The sequence below is a fragment of the Artemia franciscana genome, chromosome 3 (genome assembly GCF_032884065.1).
Source record: "Artemia franciscana chromosome 3, ASM3288406v1, whole genome shotgun sequence".
In the NCBI taxonomy this organism is placed as follows: Eukaryota; Metazoa; Arthropoda; class Branchiopoda; order Anostraca; family Artemiidae; genus Artemia; species Artemia franciscana.
Window position 1 is genome coordinate 46,185,842 of NC_088865.1, and position 25,864 is coordinate 46,211,705.

At 34.9% G+C, this 25,864-nt stretch overlaps 1 long non-coding RNA gene across 7 annotated transcripts in view; it reads right to left on the minus strand.

Moving 5' to 3' along the window:
• Positions 1-25,864, minus strand: part of LOC136025326 (uncharacterized) — a 101,772-nt gene that overhangs the window by 16,312 nt on the left and 59,596 nt on the right. For 5 of the 7 annotated variants that reach the window (XR_010617063.1, XR_010617056.1, XR_010617057.1 and 2 more), the window contains one exon: positions 19,527-20,409. The exons of 1 other annotated variant lie outside the window; for it this stretch is intronic. This is a non-coding gene — a long non-coding RNA (uncharacterized LOC136025326). Of the gene's footprint in view, positions 1-19,526; positions 20,410-25,864 lie in introns of those variants that run through there. One more of the 7 variants, XR_010617058.1, reaches the window with a different exon arrangement.

Genomic DNA, 25,864 nt, shown 5'->3' on the forward strand with positions numbered 1-25,864 from the left:
CTTAACTCCCTTTTCCCTATTTGTGCACGTACTTTTCTGATACAATTGACCTAGTGTGGTTGCGCAAATCCTCGTTATTTAAATTTGTTCTGTTGGAACTGACACTTACAACAAAGGAAGATAAGGACGACACGCTTTGAGAAAAAAAAACAATAATCAATCTTGGATTTCCACGTACAATCGATAAGAAATACTCATAATCAAAAACAGACTAAAGACATCTTCTAAAAACTCCGCCTAAGACTGATCTATAAAATAGTTCAAATACTTTGATCCCAACGATTTTACAAAAAAAAGATGCAATAATATTTTGAAAACTCATAACTTTTGTGTATTCTTCACTTGTCAATCTGCTGTTGATTTGAAGTCCTGATCAACTTAGTATACTTTTCTCAGTAATGTGATAGGATTTATTCAATATGAAAAGGTGAGCGCAACCAGGTTTTGTTTTGTAAAGGTTTCCACTCCTTTTCTTCAATTTTAAATAACAGATATGAGAGGATGGATGGAGATATGATACAATATGAAGTAGATATGAGAAAGAGACACGGAGATAGATAAGACCTAAGAGGAGTGGTTATATCTTCTAGTTCCTTGTTTTCTTCTCATGGCGAGTGCTAAATTTCGCCTGATAAAGTGTTACATCGTTGAATTCAAGTGCAGCAAAATCCTGTAAAACAGCAATTTTGTAGAGCAAAATTTCGTGAAAATATCGAAAGGGTATTTACATAGACACCCCCTTCCCAGTCTTAGAGGTCATACTAGCGTATGGTAGGTCATAAAACGATTTGTCATAAGGCATACCTGCTATGCACAATAAATTAGCCGTTATTATAGACCTTTTATGAAATAAGTAATTTTTAACACATATTTTAAAATAACAAGTTTTTCAAAGGAAAGTATAGAGCCATATTAAAGCCAAAAATGAGCAGAACTTGCATTTGCATTTACTATCAATGAAAAGCTGAAACCCAAAACGAACAGAAATTCAAGTAAATAATTGCATCAAACAAAAACATAAGATATTCTACTATAGGTAAATAAATGAAAGCCTGGAATAAGGAGAATTTAAGATATCAGAACTTAAAAAGTGTATCTACAAGATATCGGGGACTACAGGGGGTATGGAGTTAAAACATTCTGGGAGTGTCTGGAGAGGGTTGTGAAAGAAGATTTTCAGGATTTTATTTAAGAAAGGGATAAGAATGCTGAAACATTTTTCGCCTGAGTATTGGATGTTCCAAAAAGGGCTGGTACTTTTTTCTCAAATTCTGAACAAAAATTACCTCAACATAATTCGAGAATAGAAATAACCTTAAAAAGGAGAAAATCATCCACCTCTTAAGCCCTCTATATGCCTGAGCTTCATGTGCGCTTTACTCAAATCAAAATGTATATTAAACAGTTTCTCTCCTATAATTGCAACATTGAAAATTGTTGAGGCTTCACAGAAAGAACACAAAGTCAAACGTTAACTCAAAGACTGGGGACTGAAAAGGGCGAGGCCCCCTCATTAAAACTTAAGAGAAACAAAAATTATGTCGCATATGAAGGGATGTCATTCTTTTCAGTCCCCATTCTTTGAGCTAAAGTTTGACTTTCTGTCCTTTAAAAACGACTAAAGAATTGACTTTAAGACCAGAGAAATGCCACAAAAATTTTAGAGAAAACCAGGGGAGGTGCAAGTGAAAATCAGAAATACCAGAGAAAATCATTTAATGCAAGAGAAATTGAACCAGAAACTAATTGGATCTTATTTTGTTTCTTTTGTTGCATTCTTTGTAAGAATAAATAAAAAAATAAAGATTAAGAAGAACTGACTAATTTTTTAATTGAAAAAATGACTTAAAAACATTCTTTAAAAATGAATGCTAAAACACAAAAGCCGTTGAAATTGTTGTAAGAAGTATTTTTAAGTCCTATAGAACTGTTGCCTAAAAACCAAGGGGTTAAAGAGGCGGCAAATCCCTCATATTCAGGATAGTTTCAGCTTGTTATAAGCTTCATGGTCATTTTTGATTTCATATGGTAGAACTCTTATTTATTTATTTTAGTTCCTGGAAAGAAGGAATGAAAAGCAGAATGATCGTCTAATTTATAACGATAGTAATTCTTGGAAGCCTCAGCAATTTTCTTTGTTGTAGTTATAGGAGAGAGACTGTTTAAGATATATTTTGATTTCAGCAAAGCGCATATGAAGCTCGGGTATATTTAATCTCTATCCTCAAAAGTCGCTCCCAAGATGTTGCTGATATGCAATTTTGATAATTTAGATATATTTTTTTGTTCCGGTTTAGCCTACTTCTGCCCCCCCCCCTACCGAGCCTGAATTCTGAGATAATCGACCCCCAGCATCCCCTAAAACTTCAAATTGATAATTTAACTAGTTTTCTAGTTTTCATGATATCCGTTTTGATTAACTTGCATTACACAGTGTATTAAGATTCACCTTGATACTTAACTGTTAATGTATTATAAGCTCCACAGGGGTTTACAGTGCAAATATGTTTCGGTACTTACTCCCCTTTCCTTCCCACGTCTTCAATTCAGTAGTTCATTTGGCTTTCCAACATTTCCTGAAAGTTTCAATTTAATCACCATGGATACTACCAAGATATTGTAGATACACTAAGTTGATTTCCTAGCACCAAAAAATGTCTTTTGGTTTGCCGTATCTCTTGATAAACCATTAGCTGGAACGGAGACATAACATTTTTGCCACTCTTCAACTTCTAACATGAAATTTGAATTCCACTTACCCCTTTCCCCAAAGTATCTGAACGTTTTGGTGTATTTCAGACGTTCCATTTTCAGTTATTTTTCTGAACAAAAACATTGAAGTCGTCTGATATCTACCTACTCTCCCTAAACTACTTGAAACCTTCATCTGTATACACCATACAGTTCCTGATCTATTGCAGATACGCTATAATGACAATCTGAAATACGCATGGGGTCTTCAGATTTACCTCCAACCCCTGCTCGAGGCCAAAATTTGAGGTTCTCTTGACCTCGTAACAGCGATCAAAATGTTCAATTATGTCTACCAAGTCGTTTCTCAGACAATGCGTCTACCCTATTTCAATAGCCTGGGTACATACGAATAGGGTCTTTTGATTTGTCTTTGTCCTCTTCCTTAAGTCTTAACTCAACATCTAATTGCTTCCCCCCCCCAACATTACCTGAGGGTCTTAGCTTAATGCACTAAGGTCCTCCCAACCAATCGCAAATATGCCACTTTGATGACCAGAGAACACATAGTGTCTTTTGATTTAGCTTGCTACTTAATCGCACATAGATTATGTTCCATAGGAACTCGTAGTGCAAAACTGCTTTGGTGGATAAGCGACCAAAATTCTTTATCAATTTCCTACCCCCTCAACATAAAAACTTAAACTCCCTTTCCCCCTTTTTCCCACAGCAGTACCTGAAATTTTCAACACCTTGCTCAATCCCTTTTTGAAATATTGCAGATATTCTACTTTGATGACCTGGATGCACAAAGTGTGTGTTTTGATTTACCTTTGCCCTTCCGCATGTTCAAATCAGAGATCTACTTCTATCCCTCCCACCGTCCCTCCATCAATTCCTGACAGTTTTGAATCCCAGGCTATTCCCGTGATATTGAAGATAATTTGAAAACTCAGACGTACATAATATGTTTTGGTTTACTCAGGTACGTGAGTCATTCCTGGAGTATACCATTATGAAACTGTGAGAATTTCGGCTTCACAAACGATTCCTAAGAGTTTCTAGTTGATGGGACAACCCAGACCAAGCATAGCCTCCTGTTCTGCTAGAATCTTACTGAAGAACGAGTAATTGAAATTAGACCAAAAATGAGTAAAAGTAAAGTCAAATATTCTTCCAAGCGTAAAATAACTACAAATCATCATCAACAAATAAATGAAACCCAAAACAAACAGATACTGTTTTACCATTCCAAAACTGTTTTTTTTTCAGGAATTTTTTTTATAACTTAATATATATTTTTATAACGATTTTTGTAACTTAAAGACATTCTTCCTGGGGCTCTAGGGGGGGTCATGTTATACCCAAGGACATAGTCAATGGGCCTTTCAACTATGATGGGCTAAATGGCTATCTCAGAATTTTAATCGGTCGATTTTGGGGAAAAGGGTGTTGAGGACTGGGCCTAGTTGCCCTCCAATCTTTTTGGTTACTTAAAAAAGACACTAAAACGTTTGATTTCCGTTTGAATTTGCCCTCTCAAGATTTTCTAGGATCACGTGGTCGATACGATCACCTCTGGAAAAAAAAATAAATAAACACTTTGTTTCTAGCCTACACGTTGTCTCTTTCTTCTGGCAATAAGAAAAAACTCCATATTTTTGCAGATGGGAGCTTGAAACCTCTAAAGTAGGGTTCTCTGATAAGCTGAATCAGATGGCATGATTTGCATCACACAGAAAAAAAGGAGCTAGTATTTTTGATTTTTTTTTTATATTAAAGTGTGACTTTCATTAAAATTCTATGACTTTTAGGGGGGTGTTTCCATCTTCTTTCAAAAAATATGGCAAATTTTCTCAGGGTCGTAACCTTTGATGGGTAAGACTAAACTTAGAGAAGCTTATATATTTGAAATCAGCCTAAAAAGTTTCTATTGCATCAAAATTCTGTGTTTTATAGTTTCAATTACTAGTGAGTCGGGTCGCTCCTTATTTATATTTCGTTACCACGTATGGTTTGATAATATATGACTTTTTTTCCTATCTTAGGTCTTAATGTGTCTCTTAAATTTTCTTTGAAAAACTGTGGTTTGGAAAAATTTTCATGAATGAAACTACGAAAAACAGAGCTAAGGCGGAGAGTGCCTACTACTAAATAAATTCAATCAGTCTTGTATATTACTTAAAACCTCATCCTCCAGCTTTACTGAACACGCGCGAAATAATTGTTTACTCGTATGTATAATTTCACGTAAAAAGTTGCAAAAATAATAGCTACCTTTTTCTGTGTGATTACTAACGCAGTCTTCCTTGATAAAATTGGTTTCTGAGAAAGAAGTAAACAACATTACGAGTCAGCAAAAAGGCGTCATAATAGTTAATTTTGTTAAACTCTGACTCATAACCCCCCCCCCCATTGAAAGTGTTTTTTTTTTCAGCAATATAGCCTATTTGCAATGGGAAAAAACTGAATTTGCAACTTAGAACTGGAAGCAAAAAAAAACAAAAAACAAGCAGGTGAAATATGCAAGAATTTAGAAAAACTAAGATGAAGTTGTAAAAATTTGGAACTTTAGACGGGGAATAGAGGACCCTGCTGCATAGCTTCACATTATATTTTGCTGCTGATTTTTTTTTTTTTTTTCATTCAAGTCCTTCAAACTCTATTTTTAATACCCTGAAAAGATCTGCAAAAGCACAATTGCTACCTGAAACAGTAATTAGTAATAAATGATTTATTCCGGTCTTGTAAATTACTCTCATCCAAGAAAATCGTAGACGTAAAAAATTTTCATTAAACAGTTTGTCGTAACGAATCAAACAGTTCGTGGTAACGAACTTTAAGTAAGGAGCGACCCGGCTCAATAATAACCGAAACTCTTAAAACAGAGTTTTTATACCAATAGATACATCAAAAGAATTGGATATTTGTACTGATTTCAAATATATAAGTTTCATCGAATTTAGTTTTACCCATCAAAAGTTACGAGTCTAAACAAATTTCCCTTATATTCGAAAAAAGAGGAAACAACCCTTTAAAAGTCATAGGATCTCAATGAAAATCAAACCATCTCATTTAGCGTATCAGAGAACCCTGCTGTAAATGTTTCAAGCTCCAATCTACAAAACTGTACAATTCGTATTTTTGAAAGAAAAAAGTATTTTTTTTAAGGTTTGTATTTTTTCCCCCAAGGGTGATCGTATCGACCCAATGCTCCTAGAATATCATGAGAGCTTATTTGAAGGGATATTAAAAATTCTAGTTCCCTTTTTAAGTGACCAAAAGACTGGAGGGAAACTAGGCTTCCACCTACGGTCATTTTTTCCCCAAGCTCAACCGATCAAAATTTTGAGACAGCCGTTTTGTTCAGCATAGTCGAAAAATCTACTAACTATGTCTTTGATTATGTCACAGTCCCTGGAGGAAGGGCTGCAAGTTATGAACTTTGCCCATTGTTTTTATACAGTATTAGTTATTGCAAAGTATACAGACGTTTTCAGGGGGATTTTTTTGAAGTGGGGGCCTGGGGGAGAATTTTTTCATGAAGGAAGTTTTCATGGGGGAAGGAATTTTCTATGAAGAGGGTGCCGGATTTCCCAGTATTATTCAAGAGACAATCAGAAAGTAACTAACAAAACAAGATTTTTTCGACTGAAAGTAAGGAGCTACCTTAAAACTAAAAATGAACAAAAATTATTACGCATAAGAAAAATCCCCCATATATGTAATAAGTTTCTGTTCGTTTTAAGTTTTAATGTTGTTTTTTACTTTCAGTTGAAAAAACTTGTGTTGTTTAGTTAATTGTAAGTAAGGAATGACTCGTGTTGTTAGCAAACTAATCTCTAAAATAAAGGAGCTTTGACAACAATATATACATCAACAGAATTGTTTTTGTTCATAATATCAAATATATAAAATCTCATACGTTTTGGCAGGACCACCAAGAGTTACAAGCCTGGGAAGATTTGCCTGATTTCTCAAAACGGGGAAAACGCCTCAAAAAGGGCAAATGATCTTTCCGAAAGCTATATGCCACCTATCAAATTCACCATATTAGATGACCTTTCTTTCGTGGTTTCAAGTCTCTGTTTACAAAACTGGGAAATTTTCAATTTCTTAACATAGAAGGTTGACCAAAGATAAGAGTACGTTTTTTTTCTCAGGGTTTGTCGTATACAGTCAATGGTCCTAAAATTCCAAGAGAAGGCTCCCAAGAAGGGATATTGAAAGCACTATGACCCTTTTTAAGCAGTAAAAAAGATCAAACCGGATCAAGCGGCGTTTACTACTATTTGTGGGGTGAAAGATTAATTTATCAACCGATTAATCCAAGAATAATACCAGAATTTTCGTTCCATTGGTTTTTGGCTTTATCGGGGTCAAATTAATCATTGAAATTTGGTGGGATTTTGTTGCTGCGTTTCCTCTAACTCTGCCCCCCCCCCTGTGCTTCCCCGTCCAACATCCTTGTTCATAAGTTCGAGGTAGCTCAAGATGTTTCCTGGCAAAGGCAGATATCGTGCAGTTGAACCTGCAATCGTATATACTGAAAATTCTTGCACCACTCAAGTTAAAATAAGATGCAAAATACCAACGTTTTTACTTAAAAAAAAAAACGTCAAGAAAGAGGAGAGTTAGAGGAGCTACGTTCTCACTCTAACCAGGACTGCAAACCTTTTTGTCCCCCCCCCCTTCTTCCTTGAAAAATAACTTTTTTTTGGCATTTAAAGAAAACATTGTTCTTCTCTAGATTTTGAAAAAAAATCTACAAATAACTGACAAATAACAGAAATAAATTCTTGCTCTCTAGCACTCTTAGGGTTTATTATATTGTAAGAGCAGAAGTAGTAATAGTAGTAGCTCTAAAAGTTTCAATTTAATACCCCCAGTCGTTCTCAACATATTGGTGAGGTATCTTATCGGTAACCATACACGCAGTACTTTTAGATTTAGTTCTAAGCAAGATTTAGTTTTAAAGCATGCTGGGCAAGTGGCATAAGTATGGAGGGCTGATATATCAAATATTCATAGAAACATAGTTACTGGACCATTCAACTATGCTGAAAAAATGGCTGTTTCAAAATTATGATTGGATGTGTTTTGGAAATGAATGGGCTTAGGAGGAGGGTTGCTTATCCTTAAATTACTTTTGACTCTTACAAAGGGCATTACAAGTTTTAATTTCTTGTCAAAGTAGCTTGTTTAAAACTTTCAATAATGTTGCTAGCTATTATAGTGGCACTCCCTATGATATTTCTTATATGCCCTATTGAATGCCTGCATGTATATATAGTTTTTCTGTTTAATTGAAACTTTCAATAAACATTCTCCAAAAGTTTCACCTTAATACCTGTAGCAATATTAGTTACAGCAACTGTACTGATGGTACTAATAGTATGCGCATGGTGCATCCTGGCTAGTTCACAATCCGTGACAACTTACCCTTAAAGGTATAACTTAATAATGTAAGCGGTTCTTGAAATATTACTGTGTCTCCTTTTTGAAAATCTACATACTCAAGAGTTCGTTCTCATCAAACAGTTCGTGGTAACGAACTGTAGTAAGGAGCGACCCAGCTCAATAGTAAACGAAACTCTAAAAATCGGAATATTGATGCTAAAAGATACATCAAAAGAATCGAATTTTCATGCTGATTTTAAATATATAAGTTTCATCAAATTTAGTCTCTGTCATCAAAAGTACGAGCCTGAGAAAATTTACCTTATTTTTGAAAATAGGGGGAAACAATTCCTAAAAGTCATAAAATCTTAACGAAAATCACACCATCGCATTTGGCGTATCAAAAAACCTTACAGCAAAAATTTCAAGCTCCCATCTACAAAAATGTGGGATTTCGTATTTTTTGCCAAAAGACTAATCACGGGTGCGTGTTTATTTGTTTGTTTTTTCTTTCTTTTTCCCAGGGGTCATCGCATCGACCAAGTGCTCCTAGAATGTCGTAAGAGGGCCATTCTAATGGAAATGAAAAGTTCTAGTGCCTTTTTAAAGTGACTATAAAAATTAGAGGGCACCTAGACCCCCTCCCACGCTCATTTTTTCCCCAAATTCAATGGATCAAAATTTTGAGATAGCCATTTTGTTCCGCATAGTCGAAAACCATAATAACCTTGTCTTTAGGGATGACTTACTCCCCCACAGTCCCTGGTGGAGGGGTTGCAAGTTACAAACTTTGACCAGTGTTTACATACAGTAATGGTTATTGGGAAGTGTATAGACGTTTTCAGGGGGATTCTTTTGGTTTGGGAGTTGGGTTGAGGAAAGGGGGCTATGTGGGGGGATCTTTCCTCGGAGGAATATGTCATGGGGGAAGAGAAACCCAATGAAAAGGGTGCAGGATTTTCTAGCATTACTATAAAAAAAAAACAATGAAAAACTAAACATGAAAAAGTTTTTTCAATTGAAAGTAAGGAGTAGCATTGAAACTTAAAACGAACAGAGATAATTAAGCATATTAGGGGTTCTAAAAATACTTTAACATAAAGAGCAATGTATTTCGGAGGAAATAAACACATCGCTCTTTATGCTAAAGTATTTTTAGTAATTTCAACTACTTAATCTACGGCTTTTCTGATTCAGGGGTCATTCTTAAGGAATTGGGAAAAAACTTAAGATTTAGTATAAAGAGCGAGGTATTAACGAGGGGACACACCCCCTCATATACATAATAAAAATATAAGAATATAAAAGTTTGTTACGTAAGTTAATTCTTAAGTTACGTATATTTTTTACTAATAAAAACGTTCGTTAAAAATTAAAAGTTCTAGTTACCTTTTTAAGTAACCGAAAAATTGGAGGGCAACTACGCCTCCTTCCCCACCCCTTATTTCTAAAAATCGTCTGATCAAAATTAAGAGAAAGCCATTTAGCCAAAAAAAAAATAATACGCAAATTTCATTTTAATAATTTATGTGCGGAGAGCCAAAATCAAACATGCATTAATTCAAAAACGTTCAGAAATTAAATTAAAAAATACTAGTTTTTTTAACTGAAAGTAAGGAGCGACATTAAAACTTAAAACGAACAGGAATTACTCCGTATATGAAATGGGTTTTCCCCTCCGCAATCCCTCGCTCTTTACGCTAAAGTTTGACTCTTTGCCACAATTCTAATTTTTAAAACAATTATAAACTTTAGCGTAAAGAGCGAGGAATTGCGGAGGGGAAAACTCATTGCATATACGGAGTAACTTCTGTTCGTTTTAAGTTTTAATGTCGCTCCTTACTTTCAGTTAAGAAAACAATTTTTTATTTATTTAATTTAATTCAACATCCGCCTAAATATTCCTTCAAAGCTTCCCATTAATACCCTTAGCTTGCGTAGTAGCAACAACTGTAGTAGCAGCAGTAGCATTCATAGCAGTATGCACATAGCAGCTTCGGTTCCTCCAACATTCCTTCAATACACGCTGAAAATTTCATTTTCATTTTCCCAAAATTTTCGCCTTAATAAGCTTAGATTAGGTAGCAGTAGTAGCAGCACAAGCGGTAATAGTTTAATAAGCTTAGCTTAAGTAGCTCAATAAGCTTAGCTTAAGCACCTGTAGTAGCAGTGCAAGCAGTAATAGTACAAGCAGTGGTAGTTGCAGTAGAATTAATAGAGGTAGCTTTAACTGTGATGGTGGTAGTAGCAGTAGCAGTAGTAATAACGGTAGCAGTAGCCGTAGCGGTACTACTAGTAAGTCTAGAACCAATTGCAATAGGATACAACTATTGTCTTTGGGTTAGTTCAACATCCCCCGCGACAAGCCCTGTAAGTTTTAGCTTCACACACCAAACTGTTCCTAAGACATTGCTGATACGCCCTTTTGACAATCTGATACAAATGGAGTGCTGTGATTTAGATCACCTTCACCCCTTGAAATTCCCTGAAAATTTCAACTTCATATTTTCAGGCATAGTTGCAATAGTAGTCACAGTAGTAGTATTAGTAATAATAGTAGTATTGTTCATAATAATAGTGCTAGTAGCGGTAGTATTAAGGTCTTAGTAATATGCCCTCAATAGTTTTTAACGGACAGTACCCCACCATTCCCAACGGCTATGCACTCTAACCGGCAAGTATCCCCCTTGTCGTCTATACAAGCGGCCAGTATCCCCGGATGACTACAGAGACAGGTGTTTGTTACATTATAAGGGGCTGCTTCTTCGGGTTGTCTTATTATGTAATAGGACTTATTAGAGTCCGCTACTTAAGCGGGGAAGCCCTAATTATAAAAAAATGATCGTGGTAAAATATTTACATGTGAAAATGATACAATCTTACGTAAATTGTTTTGTTTCCGGTGGTTCTTTATAATCCGGCGAAAACTAGTTTTGAAGGTCAACGATTCGTGAGTTGTTTGATTTCCTCCCTACTGAAAAAGAGTTCAGTGTGTCAACATCGAGGATAATATTCTTTATAAATGAATGCTTTTACTCTATAGCATATTAAAAGCACTAGCAGTGGCAAAATAAAACCTAGAATGCCTAAAGTAGCAGTAGAAGTTACAAGGGGCTGTCGGCTAACCATAGAATGGGACGAGAGGTTTGCCCGATATGTAATATCATTTGTCAAATTCAAGTCGGAAGAACAGTAATACTTTGCAGCAAAAATTGGATACAATTCATATAGAAAGATTACAATACGGATTAAGCGCAATTGAGAAATATATTGAAGACAATAATCTGAATCTATCCATAAAAAGGAGTAAGTTTGTTACAAGCGAGAAAGAATCCTTGTTAGTCTATAATCGGTAGTGAAAGTGTCAAGATTTAAAATGGTTGGATTTGAGAAAAAGAAAATCAAACAAAATCTAGTGACTTTGAAAAAAGTATTGATTCAAGATGATAATTTTCTAGAGTTATATTAAAGATTTACTTTTGAGCACTACCTAGAAATTCGTTTGAGACTGCTATTTGGCATGGCAACAACAAATAAGTCGAATAAGTTTTTTGACGTTACTCGATTACTCCTCCTCCTAGAAGACATTCATTTTACTGATCGCGAGTCAGTTTCTTTTTAGCAGTGAGACAATCAACAATGAAAAAATTTTTACACATGTCCATTATGTTTGTAAACATTGATCAGCTGGTCATCCTGTGAGAACTGTATAGCTATTGATGACTATAATGAAAATTGTAGATTATGCAATTCGTGTAAATTGCACAAAAGATATGCAGTGCAAATTAAAAACTATAATTCCTGCCTTGAAGATATTTCTGACTTTCAAAATAGATGTTTCCTATGCTATAATTATCACTTTGATAAATCTGATCAGTGGCAAAATACCTACCCTGGTATGATTGCAAACACCCTAAGCATGATTTCAGGTTATTCTTAAGATCGGTATTGTCGTGGTTTTAAATTGTTTTGGTAGGAAAAAACCAGGTCTACGATTCAATTGCTGGAATAATAAGAGATTCTGGCTTTTACAAAATCGCTCTGAAGATACCGGCTAAAATGATTATAAATCTACAGATTTTTATTTGGCTGTTACAGAAAGTGATTCTTCATATGAGAATGCTGTGGTCAACATTGCTTCAAATAAGCAAATGGAAACACATAAAATCGATAATATGAATCAAAATAGTATTATTGACTTTATGAACAGATATAATAAAAATAAAGTTACATTATATGGTAGAAAATGTGACCGTGACTTTGCATGCTAGGATGAATACAAGTTGAGTCATGATAATCTGCTGCCACTTATCGTTCCTGATGATTACCTATACGTGGATGAAGAAATCAAAGAATACGGAGTTTTGTATATATTTAATGATAAACAAATTCAAAAACATTTTTTAAATATTTCACTCTTAGGGCACTGAAATTTATATTGTATAGGTAAGAAAGAGTATTTTCAACGAGAAATTTCTTCAATCGAGGATTGTCACCATAAATGCTAAGACGAATTCAATTTAAGTATATCCACGACATCGAAAAATAAAATATAACAGTGCATGAAGTCCAAAGTTTTTGGTTGATAAATCCTGTATTCGCTTCCCATTTTGAATAATAGATTTACCACTTCGTTCAACAAAGTTTTTAATATGAGGCGTGTAGAATGCATATTGTAAGCCAAGAGGATCGAAAAATTTAATATTCGTCGTAGTTTGAAAGATGCATAGCCAAAACATCGTCTTTACAATCAATAGGTGAATATTCAAATTGATAAAGGTATTGATGATAACGATTTGAATATGGTCGAGGAGATCCAAGGATATAAAATAGGATTTGTTTTTGGACATGTAGGGAACCAAACTCTATACATTGATTATTTGATTTGTGTTCATAGTGCCAAGTCTAATGGAACACTGCCATCAGGGGTACTTTCCCAATAGGTTTCGAATTGATTTAGCAATATTAATGCTATACTCTCCTCTAACAGTTCGACAAAGGTACACTCTAGGCGTAATGTGCCCGTTCGGACAATAATCATATCTTGAGAACCATGCAAAGCTAATACAATGATACCATGAATTGAGGCAGATATTTCTTCGGTTATACCATTTTCAAATAGTTGTGAATCTTGATCTAGAGATTGCATTGTCAATTCATATAGGATCCTGTAGGATTTATCAAAGGATAAACTGTAGAGCGGAATTCCATTTACTTTACATGCAAGAGATGAAAGTACACTTTTTACGAGTGCCAAAGCAAGTATTGAAGGAAGCTTGTCATTGATAAATGGCAAATCGGTGTAGTTACGTGTACCCGTAGCAATATGTTGTTGATTCGTGATTGTATGTGGAACGAGCAGTTTAATATTATTTCCAATAGCTCTTAATTTCTCAATTACCAAAGCAACAGAATTCATAACTTGTTGTTTTCGTACATGAAGTATTTCAGAGATGAGAAAGACTATTGAATCAGGTGCCCTGCAAAGTACTTTTCGTAAAATAGAATTGGACAGGGCGAATTGTTTAACTACCTCGTGACTAATTTTCCCAACCAAGAGTAAATCTTTAGTTGTCACATCTTTAAGTATATTGCTTATGTCAGTGACTGTTTTCTATTCATATTCAATAGCCAAAACTCTCAATAGCTTATAGGACATTGGAGTCATAAACGTGGATTGTATATAGCTTGCATAGTTTGAAAGATTATTGATCGTGTTCACCAATTTTACCATTTATGTAAACATTGATTTGTCTCAACAAATTGTGTAGTACATAATTTTCATAAGTTGTAAATCTATATATATGGAAGTCAAATCTATGAAATAAAATTCACTGGAATCAATTTGAAAATGTACATTTTCGGAGACCAGTTGTTGCAGATAAAATTGTTCATAGTAACCATGTTTTACGCTAACATCAATATTTTCTGCATTGAAAAGATTCAAACATGAGGTGACTGAAGGATGAGAATCTTTATGTGGTAGACATGCTAATTCTAGGAAAAGGAATCCTTTTTCCATCTAACAATTTTTACTCATGGTTTCTTATTATTCTTTGACGAGAGTTATGTCTTTCGCTTCTGACCTGGCTTGAGAATGATGAGGTGTTTCTTACCCTTCTCAAACCTTTTCCGCTTTGTCGTGGTTGCAATCGCTCGTCGAGAGATCGAAGACCGGACCTGAGATTTTGAGAAACGCTTTCTTTAAAATCGTTCTCAGAGTCCCAAAAGTTTATGCAAAGGATGCAAACAGAAATATACAATTGTCTGATGAGAAGCCGGGTGGATAGTCTGCGACAATAACACGAACCACCTCACTGATGGTACCAGCGCTTCTACCATTGATTATATTTTGCTTAAAACTAAGAACATCTCTCATATTGTCATTGATTGAGAATATTCTTCCCATTGTCAATGGAGGAACTAATGAAGATCTTGCCCTGTTCCATTTAATATTTAAAGTGGAATACGTAATTTTTACGAGCAGAGTTTCTTCTATTTATAACACGACACAAATCATAGATACTATCATAATCAGAGTCAAGATTTGCCACCAAATTCTCGTTGGAGCAATCAAAGGGTGTAACTTTTATATTATGTGTGCAACCTTTTCCCATGATAATGGTATTTTTAAGAATATCATGAACAAGAGTAACTTCACACCTCCCCTTGAATTTAATATTGGGTTATAGTTTTGTCCAAAAATCACTGGTTATACTCAAATCATCATAGAGGGTGTCAGAGACATTGGGCATGAATCTCGCATAGAAATCAGTAGGAATTGCGATTTTCTTCAGTGGCAATCCAAGAGTCAAAGTCAGAGATGTATCCTAGCCAGCGAACAAGCAACAGTCACTTACCATTTTGAGTTTGACTTTTTAATATCTTTTCAATTTGATACGTTCAATTGTTTTCAACTTTTTGTAATTCTTACTGTTATAAAACACCAATAATCTCTTCATTTTTCATATTAAGTACACGATTCGTTAAAGGTTAAGTGTCTAAGATTTTTGACACTTTAAAACGTTCAGTGGACCAGAAGTAATTCTATTTTTCAAAAATATTACCGGCTCAATTGATTTGAACTGTATCACCAACATTAAATTACCTAATTTTCTCCTGCCTTCCTTCATTAGAATATTGTTTAAGTAAATTATCAAGTGTATTGTTGATTTTATGAACTTCAAGAGGAGTAAGATTAGAGAAGGATTGATGAGGTTGTTGATTATAAATCATCAGGATTTTATCTAAATCTTAAATAAAAGCAGCAGTATTTTTCAGTACTTTATCTCGAGAATAGGAGTCCAATTGTTCTTAATAAACGTTTCGCCAATGCCACCTTTGTCGGACTGTGACTATTAATGGAGTATTGTAGCATATTTCAGTAGAACCTTTTTTATATGAGATTAACAAATTCAGTACCCCGAGTTGTTGGAATTTTTCTATATGAATCTTGTTCAAACGTTCAACGGCACTAGCAATTTCATCACCTCAATTTGAACCTAATGGGACGGCATATGCATAGCGACTAAGAGCACTGATTGCTAATAAGATTTACATGTACGGGTTATTGTGACATCTTTAATATCTTCTAGAGCCAAAAGATCTGCCTGTAATATATGCAATGGGAAAAAGGCTTCAGTTTTCCGATAATGATTACCGCGAACTCTATAATTTCGATGAAGAGCGTAGCTGGGATCATTATGTAAATACTCTGCTGCAAACTTCTTTTCCATTCCAGCAACTCAAGCAAGTGTAGTGATGGAACTTAAACTTCCCGCTTCACCAATATTTTCATAAGCACGTTCCAAAACTCGAGCCATTTTAACGTAAACGCGGTATGAAGCGTCCGCTACCCTTTTACATACTAATTGGTGATGCACTGATATCAATACACCTTCGTTTTGATACCCCTTAAATCATCACCTGCAATTGGTATGCTATTATTTTCCGAAACTGATTTAAAAATATCTTTTAATGTTTCTCCATATTCCCTTAATTTTTTTAAAAATATGTTGATTCCTAATAAAACTTTTTGGAAAGTTTGACAACTTTAAAAATGTATACAAAAGACTATCAAATGATTCAAGTCTTTTAGGATTTGCAATCAAATCTGATATCAAATTAATTAAATTTTAAATATTACCATGGATTATAGCTTCACTCGTTTTGTCATCAATTTGTACATATTCATTTTCAGCAAAACATGCCAAGAGTCTTTTACGTTGCTCACCGTAGGATTAAGGCTTTAAGTCTACAGCACTTGATAAAACTTTAAAAAATTTTCTTCTGTCTTGATGCTACTGTCTTGGCCTGTCTTGGTATCAGAACTTGATGGTTGATCGATGAAATTTACTTTAACTGGTCTTCTATGGTAGGGTTAATGCTTGTCGCCTCGTCAAAGGGCATTTTGAATCAAAATTAGTTTTTCATCATCGGCAATTATCTCATTGTTAATAAATATATCAATATTATCTCCAAAGTGTTCTTTTGGTGAAAGAGCGAGTTCCATTGCTGTCAATTTTTAGGTTTTAGCCATACAGAATACTGTTTACAAGTCCTGCGACTATCGGCAGTAACAATGAAAAGAAACTACCACCCGCTTGAAGAATAAGGTTTCCTTTTAAAAATCCGTTCCTTTGTTTGCAAGCTAGGGCACGTACAAGTGAACGATATTGCTTTGTCCGTCGTCTAACTACTTCTGGCAGTTGAAAATTGCTTTCAGCTGAATGAAAACAAAGCTCTGATTGGAGATTAATGAATTCATTGCCAATGCCGTGTTTGAGTATAGCCTTCCTAAGCCGTGGTTTTGAATTACCTATGACGGGAAATAAATGTCTGTTTTCATGTAGGTTCTTCAGTGTCATGGTGGAAACTAATGACCTTTTTTACTATTCACGGGTAGATATGCAGTAATTTATTGTCAAAATATCCGTGACCACACCTAACTCTTCGGGTGTGCTTTGATTGAGATGCAATAGAATGTAACCACAGATTTTACTTGTAGCTTCATTGTATGCCGAGAGTAAAAACTTCGGTTCACTGGAATATATGTGTTTGTTTAAAGCTATAAGAGAGCTTAAAACACGAACAACCCTGCAGATGATATAATAAGTATAATTCAAAGTAAGTGTTCTCATACATTTACTCTGATAAAAGAGATTATGGAAAACAATGGTTAAAGAAATTTGTCATGATGAGATCGGACCCTAAATAACTGTAATGTCTTTTGGAACCATTCTTCAATGGATTCACTAAATTCTCAATAATTAACCATGAGTTTGTGTCAACAATATTAAACATGTCATTTCCCCATATGATTTTTATGTCTGGTGCACTAGTCTTTATTTTATCATAGGACTCTACCAAAACACTACAGCAATTGTAGATACTTTTTAGGTTTTCTAAAGACATTTTATCACAATTTTAAATTATTTTCGTTAAAGGTGTTGTTTCTCAGGACTATGAAGGTCCGCAAAGGAATGATCTGAATGGAGTTTTAAATTGATACATATTACTCTTCTCTCTGTCAAAATACAACTGACCTAACCTAACCCCAATCTGTTCGATAAATAGTAAAAGATAAAAACAAAATACATGGTTTCTTTAATGTATAAATGAATAAACTGTAAATTTACATAATTACTTGAATGCATTTTCATAGACATTTTAAAAACACTTGGACATTTAAAACAACGGATATACTGTCGGGTGGGGCAGCCAGAAGACGTGGCGGCCACTGCAGTTGCCAGAAGACGCAGCACCCACTGTGGGCCGGGTCGAGCCGGTGAAGCATCAAAAATATAGTATAATATAAACAATTATTAATATAAGCACTTTTTAAGCAGCGATTCCGCTTTGTACTAATGTTTACGAAAAGGTAAATATAGAGGATGAGAATTTAATTGAAAAGACTGAAGAAATACTTTTTAAAAATTTTAATAATAAAATAAATGACAATGATAAAAAGTTCCCTTTCCTATATTGGACTGTAAAATTTCATAAGAATCCCCCTAAAACACGGTTTATTGCTGGACCAGCTAAATGTCCAACCCGCATTGCTGCTACTGACCTCTCTTTAATTTTAAAGGAAATTGTAAATAAACTTAAAACCTATTGTTCTGGTATTAAAAAATTATCAAAAAATCTTTCCTCTTATCTAGTAAAAGGTTCTTAAAAATAGACATTTATAATAAAAAAGCTATATGGACAAATTGCTTTAATACTACAGTTAACTTGAGATGTTACAGCTTGGATATGATTTTTGAGTTATTAGAATTTGTTTTATACAATACTTATATAAGATTTGGGTGTGATTTATACAAGCAAATTGTGGGAGTTCCCATGGGGGGGGGGGGGAATGCCAGCCCATTTATAGCTGACTTGTTTTTAAGTCAACTAGAATATAAATATATGATGGATAAGAATAATCCAATTAATTTAAAACATGTTTTGTCAAATAATAAAAGATATTTAGATGATATTTTGGTCTTAAATTGTAAGGATTTCATTGATATTTCTAAAAATATATATCCATCAGAGCTTATTCTTGAGCCTAGTTATGGCGCTGGTCATGAAGATCATTTCTTAGATTTAAATATTAATATTTGTGATAATAATAAATTAAGTTTTAAAATGTATAATAAAACGGATGATTTTGATTTTGAAGTGATTAGTTTCCCATTCCCTGAAAGTAATATACACTCAAATATCACATATTCAGCGTTTTTCTCACAGTTACTTCGTTATGCAAGGATAAATATCAAAAGAATTATCTAGAAATACTTAAAAAAATTTTCAACTAATTTCGGAGCTTCGAGAAATGTTGTCGCAGCGCCATTTATTTTGAATTGTGTTTCTAATTGAGCGGATTTTCTTAAAAATTAGCAACATGGTAAAGATGAATTCTATAATTGTTTAGTTTATTCAGGTTTTTTGTAATGTGTTAATATTTGTGATTTGGTAAAATTTATAATATTTAGTTTACCTATTGTTGCTAAAGGGAGGGATATATTAACAGGATAAGCTTGTTTTGGTTTTAATTGGTTGTTTTACATTTGCTGTTTTTTTTTTCTTTCATAGGCATGTATTTTGGGAGTGATACCTGACGCGGGGATGCCATGGATATTCTGTGGTAGCCACAACACTGTGCTGGGTAGAGAATTTAGAGTGGCAAAAACCCTTTATAGGCCAGTGTATTCTAATGATGAGCCCTTATGTTGGGTATTGCCTCTGAATTATTTGTCTATATTGTTTTTTTTATTGTTTGGTAAATGACGACTTATACTTATTGACGACATGACTGCCTGTCCATGGATTATTCTTTATAATATAAAGCTGTTATATAAGCTTTATAATATAAATATATAATATAATATAAAAGCTTATATATAATAAGCTTTATAATATAAGCTTTATAAAGCTTTATAATATAAAGCTGTTTGACCTATGTGATTGTATGGATGAGTAGGGTTAAGGCCTCATTCAAGTGCTGGTCTATATTAATCACTAATTTAGGAAAACAGTCTTCCTTTTCTCCTTCTGTCTCTTTTTTTTGTGTGTGTTTGTGCTGTTGCATTGGTGATTTCTCTTTTCATGATAGATATATAAACAAATATAAAACACGTAAAAACACTACTTATAAAAAGACTAGAAAAACTCACTGCCAAGCTTGAGACTGAGAAAATATAGTATAATAAAAACACTTTTTAAACAACGATTTTGCTTTGTACAATAGATATACAAATAAATATAAAACATGTAAAAACACTACTTATAAAATGACTAGAAAAACTCACTGTCGAGCTTGAAACTGAGAATTTCCCTCCCGACAATTATTGGCCTTTCTTCCAACTGAGACACCGTATGTACTCAATACAGATACATCTTGATCTAAGATAAGATAATTACTATAGGTAGTACTCTCATACCGTCCGTGCGCACAAAGACTTTATCCAAAATGGCCGACATGGCATTTCTTCAAAATTGAACTGTAAAGTTTTTTAATTTTAAGGAGCGAGTGGCCATGACACTCGCTCTTTTAACTAAATTATTCTCTAGACAGTTCCTATATTGTGTATCCTATACTAATGTCGAAATTTTCCTTTACATAGTGTGAAGGAACCTAGTGTGAAGGAGTTATTTATATCCTCACTGTGTGTTTGCATACAGTACAACTTCAGACCAGCAAGCACACCAGTGGATATCAAGTTGCTCCCTGTCTTGAGACCTGGCGTTTCACTAGCTCCGGAAAAATGGACTCGTCCCAGTTGGTGTAGTCCATTCAAGAGCTAATATGCTTTCCATTAATGATATCGTCTAAAAGAATTCAGTTTTAAATTTTAACAATAAAGAATCCGTATCCTCATGATAAACTTGAATTTTGCCCCTCCCCCAGAGATTGGAGCTTACACACATTGTAATAAAATTGCAACAGGTATTTTTTTGAAATTTCTAATATGACACTGCCAGCGGAAATGATTTTTTTAAAATTATATTTCTTTATTCTTTGTAAAACAACCAGATTGGAGTCTATGATCGCGAACAATGTGAAATTCAAATCTGCAATAATTTCGGCACATTCTTTTGGGTCGGTTAAAACATCACAATGACTACGGCGTAAACTGTCGCATATTTTACCAAAGGCTGAATTAAGAATAAGCTTAGACATTTTTTAACCTTCGTTTTTGCCACGGATCCTTTACTCACAAAGGTATCAATAAACTTCTTCATATACGGGAAGTAACCGAACTGGATGGCTCTATGAATCTTAGTGAACATGAACCGATGGCCAGCATTCACTGCATCCACCGCATGTACAACAGCACTCTGTTTTGGGTGAAGGTCGTCATTAAGCTTTTTTTCGAAGGTGTTCGGTGCATACCCCATCCTCTACCAAAGAAATATTACGTAGACTCAATGAATCACTTGGCACCAGCCTATTTATGTACGGTAAAACAAAATCCTTTACCGAGTCATAAAGTTACACTGATGGTCCACCATCAATTTCGAAAAACCATTCTTGTGGTCCATTCGTTTCAAAAGTGGCAATTTCGGGGAAATTAAGAGCAAAAGTATTGTCTAGCCATTTGTTCCCACACGGCAAAGAGTAGTGAGAAATTGCAAACGGATAAAGGGAGTTCATATCCAGAAAAACCACATTCAACTTATCACCGGTACGTTGACCAGTCGGGTCGGTTTCCAGGATACCATCCCCGTGAATAACACCCCCTCCCCTCATTGATCTCTCTACAAATAATTGCTGATCCCTGTCAGTGATCATACCTATTTCTTTTCTACTGATTCTAAGAATTAAATCCATTACCTGGTGAGGAGTTGAAAAATAATACCCCAAATCTAACCCAAATTTCTCGCAAATGTTGTCCACGGTTTTACAGACAATATCCAGCAACGTCAATACATCACCTGACAGGCACATTGTACAATAATTTTCTCAATTTTCACACCCTCCCTTGGCCCAAGTTTTGTAGCAAATTAATCGACGGCAGTCGTGCTTTGACGATCGTTAAGTGAGTCATAAAACACTTCGATGGGCGGCAATTTTTTATCACGTAGCCTAGAGGTGGACTTGTATTACTCATAAGGGTATATGCCCTTACACGTTAATAAACCATACGTTTCATTTTTTGGAAAGCGCTGTTTAAGGAGGGAGGGACTAATTGAAGTTATCGCTTTTCTGTACTTGAATCATTTGACTTAGATATTTAGGGGAAAAGTATAGGAGTCTAAAAATTGGGTTTTATTCAGGTGTGTATTATTATTTTCCATTTTTTCCCATTTGAATTCTAAGAGCAGCAAATTCTCAGATGATTTGGGAATGATGTTATATGAAAAAGACCCATCTACCCATGTGCAATCTACAACTTCACCTTTCTGTAAACGTTCCAACGCTGGTAATATGAATTTTAAAGCATAGTTGGAATTGTGCATGTAAATCGGTAAAAAATACTCTTATCTTACCTTTAAATTACAAGAATTATATGCCAACCCTCGAAAGTTACTCCCAACGATAAAATAAGATTGCTTAAATTATCGGTCACGGATTGACATTTCCAAACTACCTTCGATAAAGTTCCGCTTACACACCAACACATATCTTTATTTTTAATTGCCTACTCGTCCTCTGGTGATAGAGCCATTAGATAATTTACCTTGCACAGCCGTAAAATTGACTTATTGGCTGTTTTAATAAGTGCAACCATGGCTGCACCTAAAAAATCTTCCCTGCAAAACGTCTCAAATACCTCAACGAATTGCATGGTCCCGACCCGAGTCTCTTTGAGCACACCCATAAGAGAGTGCAATGGCTTCATGTTCTTTAACACTATGCGAGTTTGTTCGATCGTGCAACTCTATGAGTTTACCTTCGATCTAAAGCCCCCTTTTCGGTCTGCAAGAGTGAGTTCTGAAAATTCTTGAACCGCAAGATGGTCTTGTCCCTGGAAACCGTCTCCATTGATTGGTTTCCATGATGCTTACAGTGCTCCGAGTGTCAGTTTTAATTCTATATGGAATCTTGAAAGACACATTAGACAATAATAACAGGTCCCCTTGTTTCCTTTACCCTCACTTAAAACCCGACTAATGTTGGAAATAGAGAAACAGGGGACTTAGGGTCTTTCACAGGTTCGTAAAGAAGCCATACTCAGTATTTTACCGGTTCAATGATGGAACCCTCACTAAATATAAAACTCCCTTTTTTATTTGAACTTCACAGTCTTCATTCTCTGCATCGTACTGTAACAGTGCAACACCAATCTTTAAATGTTCGTTAGCCCGCTCAAAAATATTTATCCCCTTAAGTGTTACAGGGTATAGCCCCTAGTTGGTGTTCATTGGTGCTTCTCCTTCCCAGAAAAAATCAGTCTGCATATCATGGATCCAAGCTGGGACATCATTAGCGGTCTGGATAAAAAGTGACAATTTTTATTCTTTGAAGCACTTACAGTTTTAGGCTACAAAAAGAATTCATATCCAGCTGAAAAAGAATATTAATCTAAGGATTAAAGTCCTCAAACCCCTCTCTTAGAGGCATGGCCACCTTTCAACAGTAAAACGCTGCTAAAATACACTTCATATAGTTAGATTTTCATGAAAAAAAAAACAAGGAAATAATTTCAAGCTCATTATACCCTTAGAAAGAAGGATTGGTGAAACAAAATATCCCTAGGTGAATCTTGACACATCTTATTTTCATGGCAAAATGGACTTGTTACCCAATTACATTATAATAATATACTTTACATTATAATAATATAAAACTTAATCAAACAGTTCGTGGTAACGAACTGTAGTAAGGAGCGACCCGGCTCAATAGTAACCAAAACTCTAAAAAATGGAATTTTGATACCAATACCTACATCAAAAGAATCGCATTTTAATGCTAATTTTAAATATATACGTTTCATCAAGTTTAGTCTTACCAATCAAACGTTACGAGCCTGAGAAAATTTGCGTTATTTTAGAAAATAGGGGGAAACGCCCCCTAGAAGTCATAGAATCGAAAATCACACCATCAGATTCAGCGTATCAGAGAACCCTACTGCAGAAGTTTCAAGCTCCTATCTACAAAAATTTGGGATTTTGTATTTTTTGCCAAAAGGATGATCACGGATGCGTGTTTATTTGTTTTTTTGTTTTTTTTCCCCAGGGGTGATCGTATCGACCCATTTGTCCTAGAATGTTGCAAGAGGGCTCATTCTAACGGAAATGAAAAGTTCTAGTGCCCTTTTTAAGTGACAAAAAAATTGGAGGGGATCTAGGACCCCTCCCACGCTAATTATTTTACCAAAGTCAACGGATCAAAATTCTGAGATAGCCATTTTATTCAGCGTAGTCGAAAAACCTTATAACTATGTCTTTGGGGACGATTTACTCCCCCAAAGTCCCCGTGGGAGGGCCAACAAGTTACAAACTTTGACCAGTGCTTACATATAGTAATGGTTATTGGGAAGTGTACAGGCGCTTTCAGGAGGATTTTTTTTGGTTGGGGGGGGGGGGGGTGAGAAGAGGGGGATATACTGGGGGAACTTTCCATCAATAATTTGTCATGGGGGAAGAAAATCTTCATGAAGGGAGCGCAGGATTTACTAGCATTATTTAAAAAAAAACAATGGAAAAATAAATATGAAAAAGTTCTTTCAGCTGGAAGTAAGGAGCAGCATTAAAACTTAAAACAAACAGAAATTATTACCCATTTGAGGGGCTCATCTCCTCCTAATACCTCGCGCTTTACGCTAAAGTATTTTTAGTAATTTCAACTATTTATTCTACGGCTTTTGTGATTCTGGGGTCATTCTTAATGAACTGGGACAAAATTTAAGCTTTAGTGTAAAGAGCGAGAATCTGACAAGGGGGCGAAGCCCCTCATGTATGTAATAAAAATATGAGAATACAAAAGTTCTTTACGTAAGCTAATTTATAAGTTGCGTAAATCTTTTACTAATAAAAATATTCGTAAAAAATTAAAAATTCTACTTGCCTTTTTAATTAACCAAAACATCAGAGGGCAACTAGGCTTCCTCCCCCGCTCTTTTTTTCTCAAAATCATTCGATCAAAATTATGAGAAAGCCATTTAGCCAAAAAAAAAATCCAAATTTTGTTTTAATTATTCCTCTGCGGAGAGCCAAAATCAAAACATGCATTGATTCAAAAACGTTCAGAAATTAAATAAAAAAAACAAGTTTTTTTAACTGAAAGTAAGGAGCAACATTAAAACTTAAAAAGAACAGAAATTACTTCGTATATGAAAGGGGCTGCTTCCTCATCAACGCCCCGCTCTTTACGCTAAAGTTTTTTACTGTTTTCAAACAGTTCGTGGTAACGAACTGTAGTAAGGAGCGACCCGGCTCAATAGTAACCAAAACTCTAAAAAATGAAATTTTGATACCAATACCTACATCAAAAGAATCGCATTTTAACGCTGACTTTAAATATATAAGTTTCATCAAGTTTAGTCTTACCCATCAAAAGTTACGAGCCTGAGAAAATTTGCGTTATTTTAGAAAATAGGGGGAAACGCCCCCTAGAAGTCATAGAATCTTGACGAAAATCACACCATCAGATTCAGCATATCAGAGAACCCTACTATAGAAGTTTCAAGCTCCTATCTACAAAAATGTGGAAGTTTGTATTTTTTGCCAGAAGGCAGATCACGGATGCGTGTTTATTTGTTTTTTTGTTTTTTTCCCCAGGGGTGATCGTATCGACCCAGTTGTCCTAGAATGTTGCAAGAGGGCTCATTCTAACGGAAATGAAAAGTTCTAGTGCCCTTTTTAAGTGACCAAAAAAATTGGAGGGCACCTAGGCCCCCTCCCACGCTAATTATTTTCTCAAAGTCAACGGATAAAAATTCTGAGATAGCCATTTTATTCAGCGTAGTCGAAAAACCTTATAACTAAGTCTTTGGTAACGACTTACTCCCCCACAATCCCCGTAGGAGGGGCAACAAGTTACAAACTTTGACCAGTGCTTACATATAGTAATGGTTATTGGGAAGTGTACGTGCGTTTTCAGGAGGATTTTTTTGGTTGGGGGAGGGGTTGAGAAGAGGGGGATGTGCTGGGGGAACTTTCCATCGATAATTTGTCATGGGGGAAGAAAATCTCCATGAAGGGAGCGCAGGATTTACTAGCATTATTTAAAAAAAACAATGAAAAAATAAATATGAAAAAGTTCTTTCAGCTGGAAGTAAGGAGCAGCATTAAAACTTAAAACAAACAGAAATTATTACCCATTTGAGGGGATCACCTC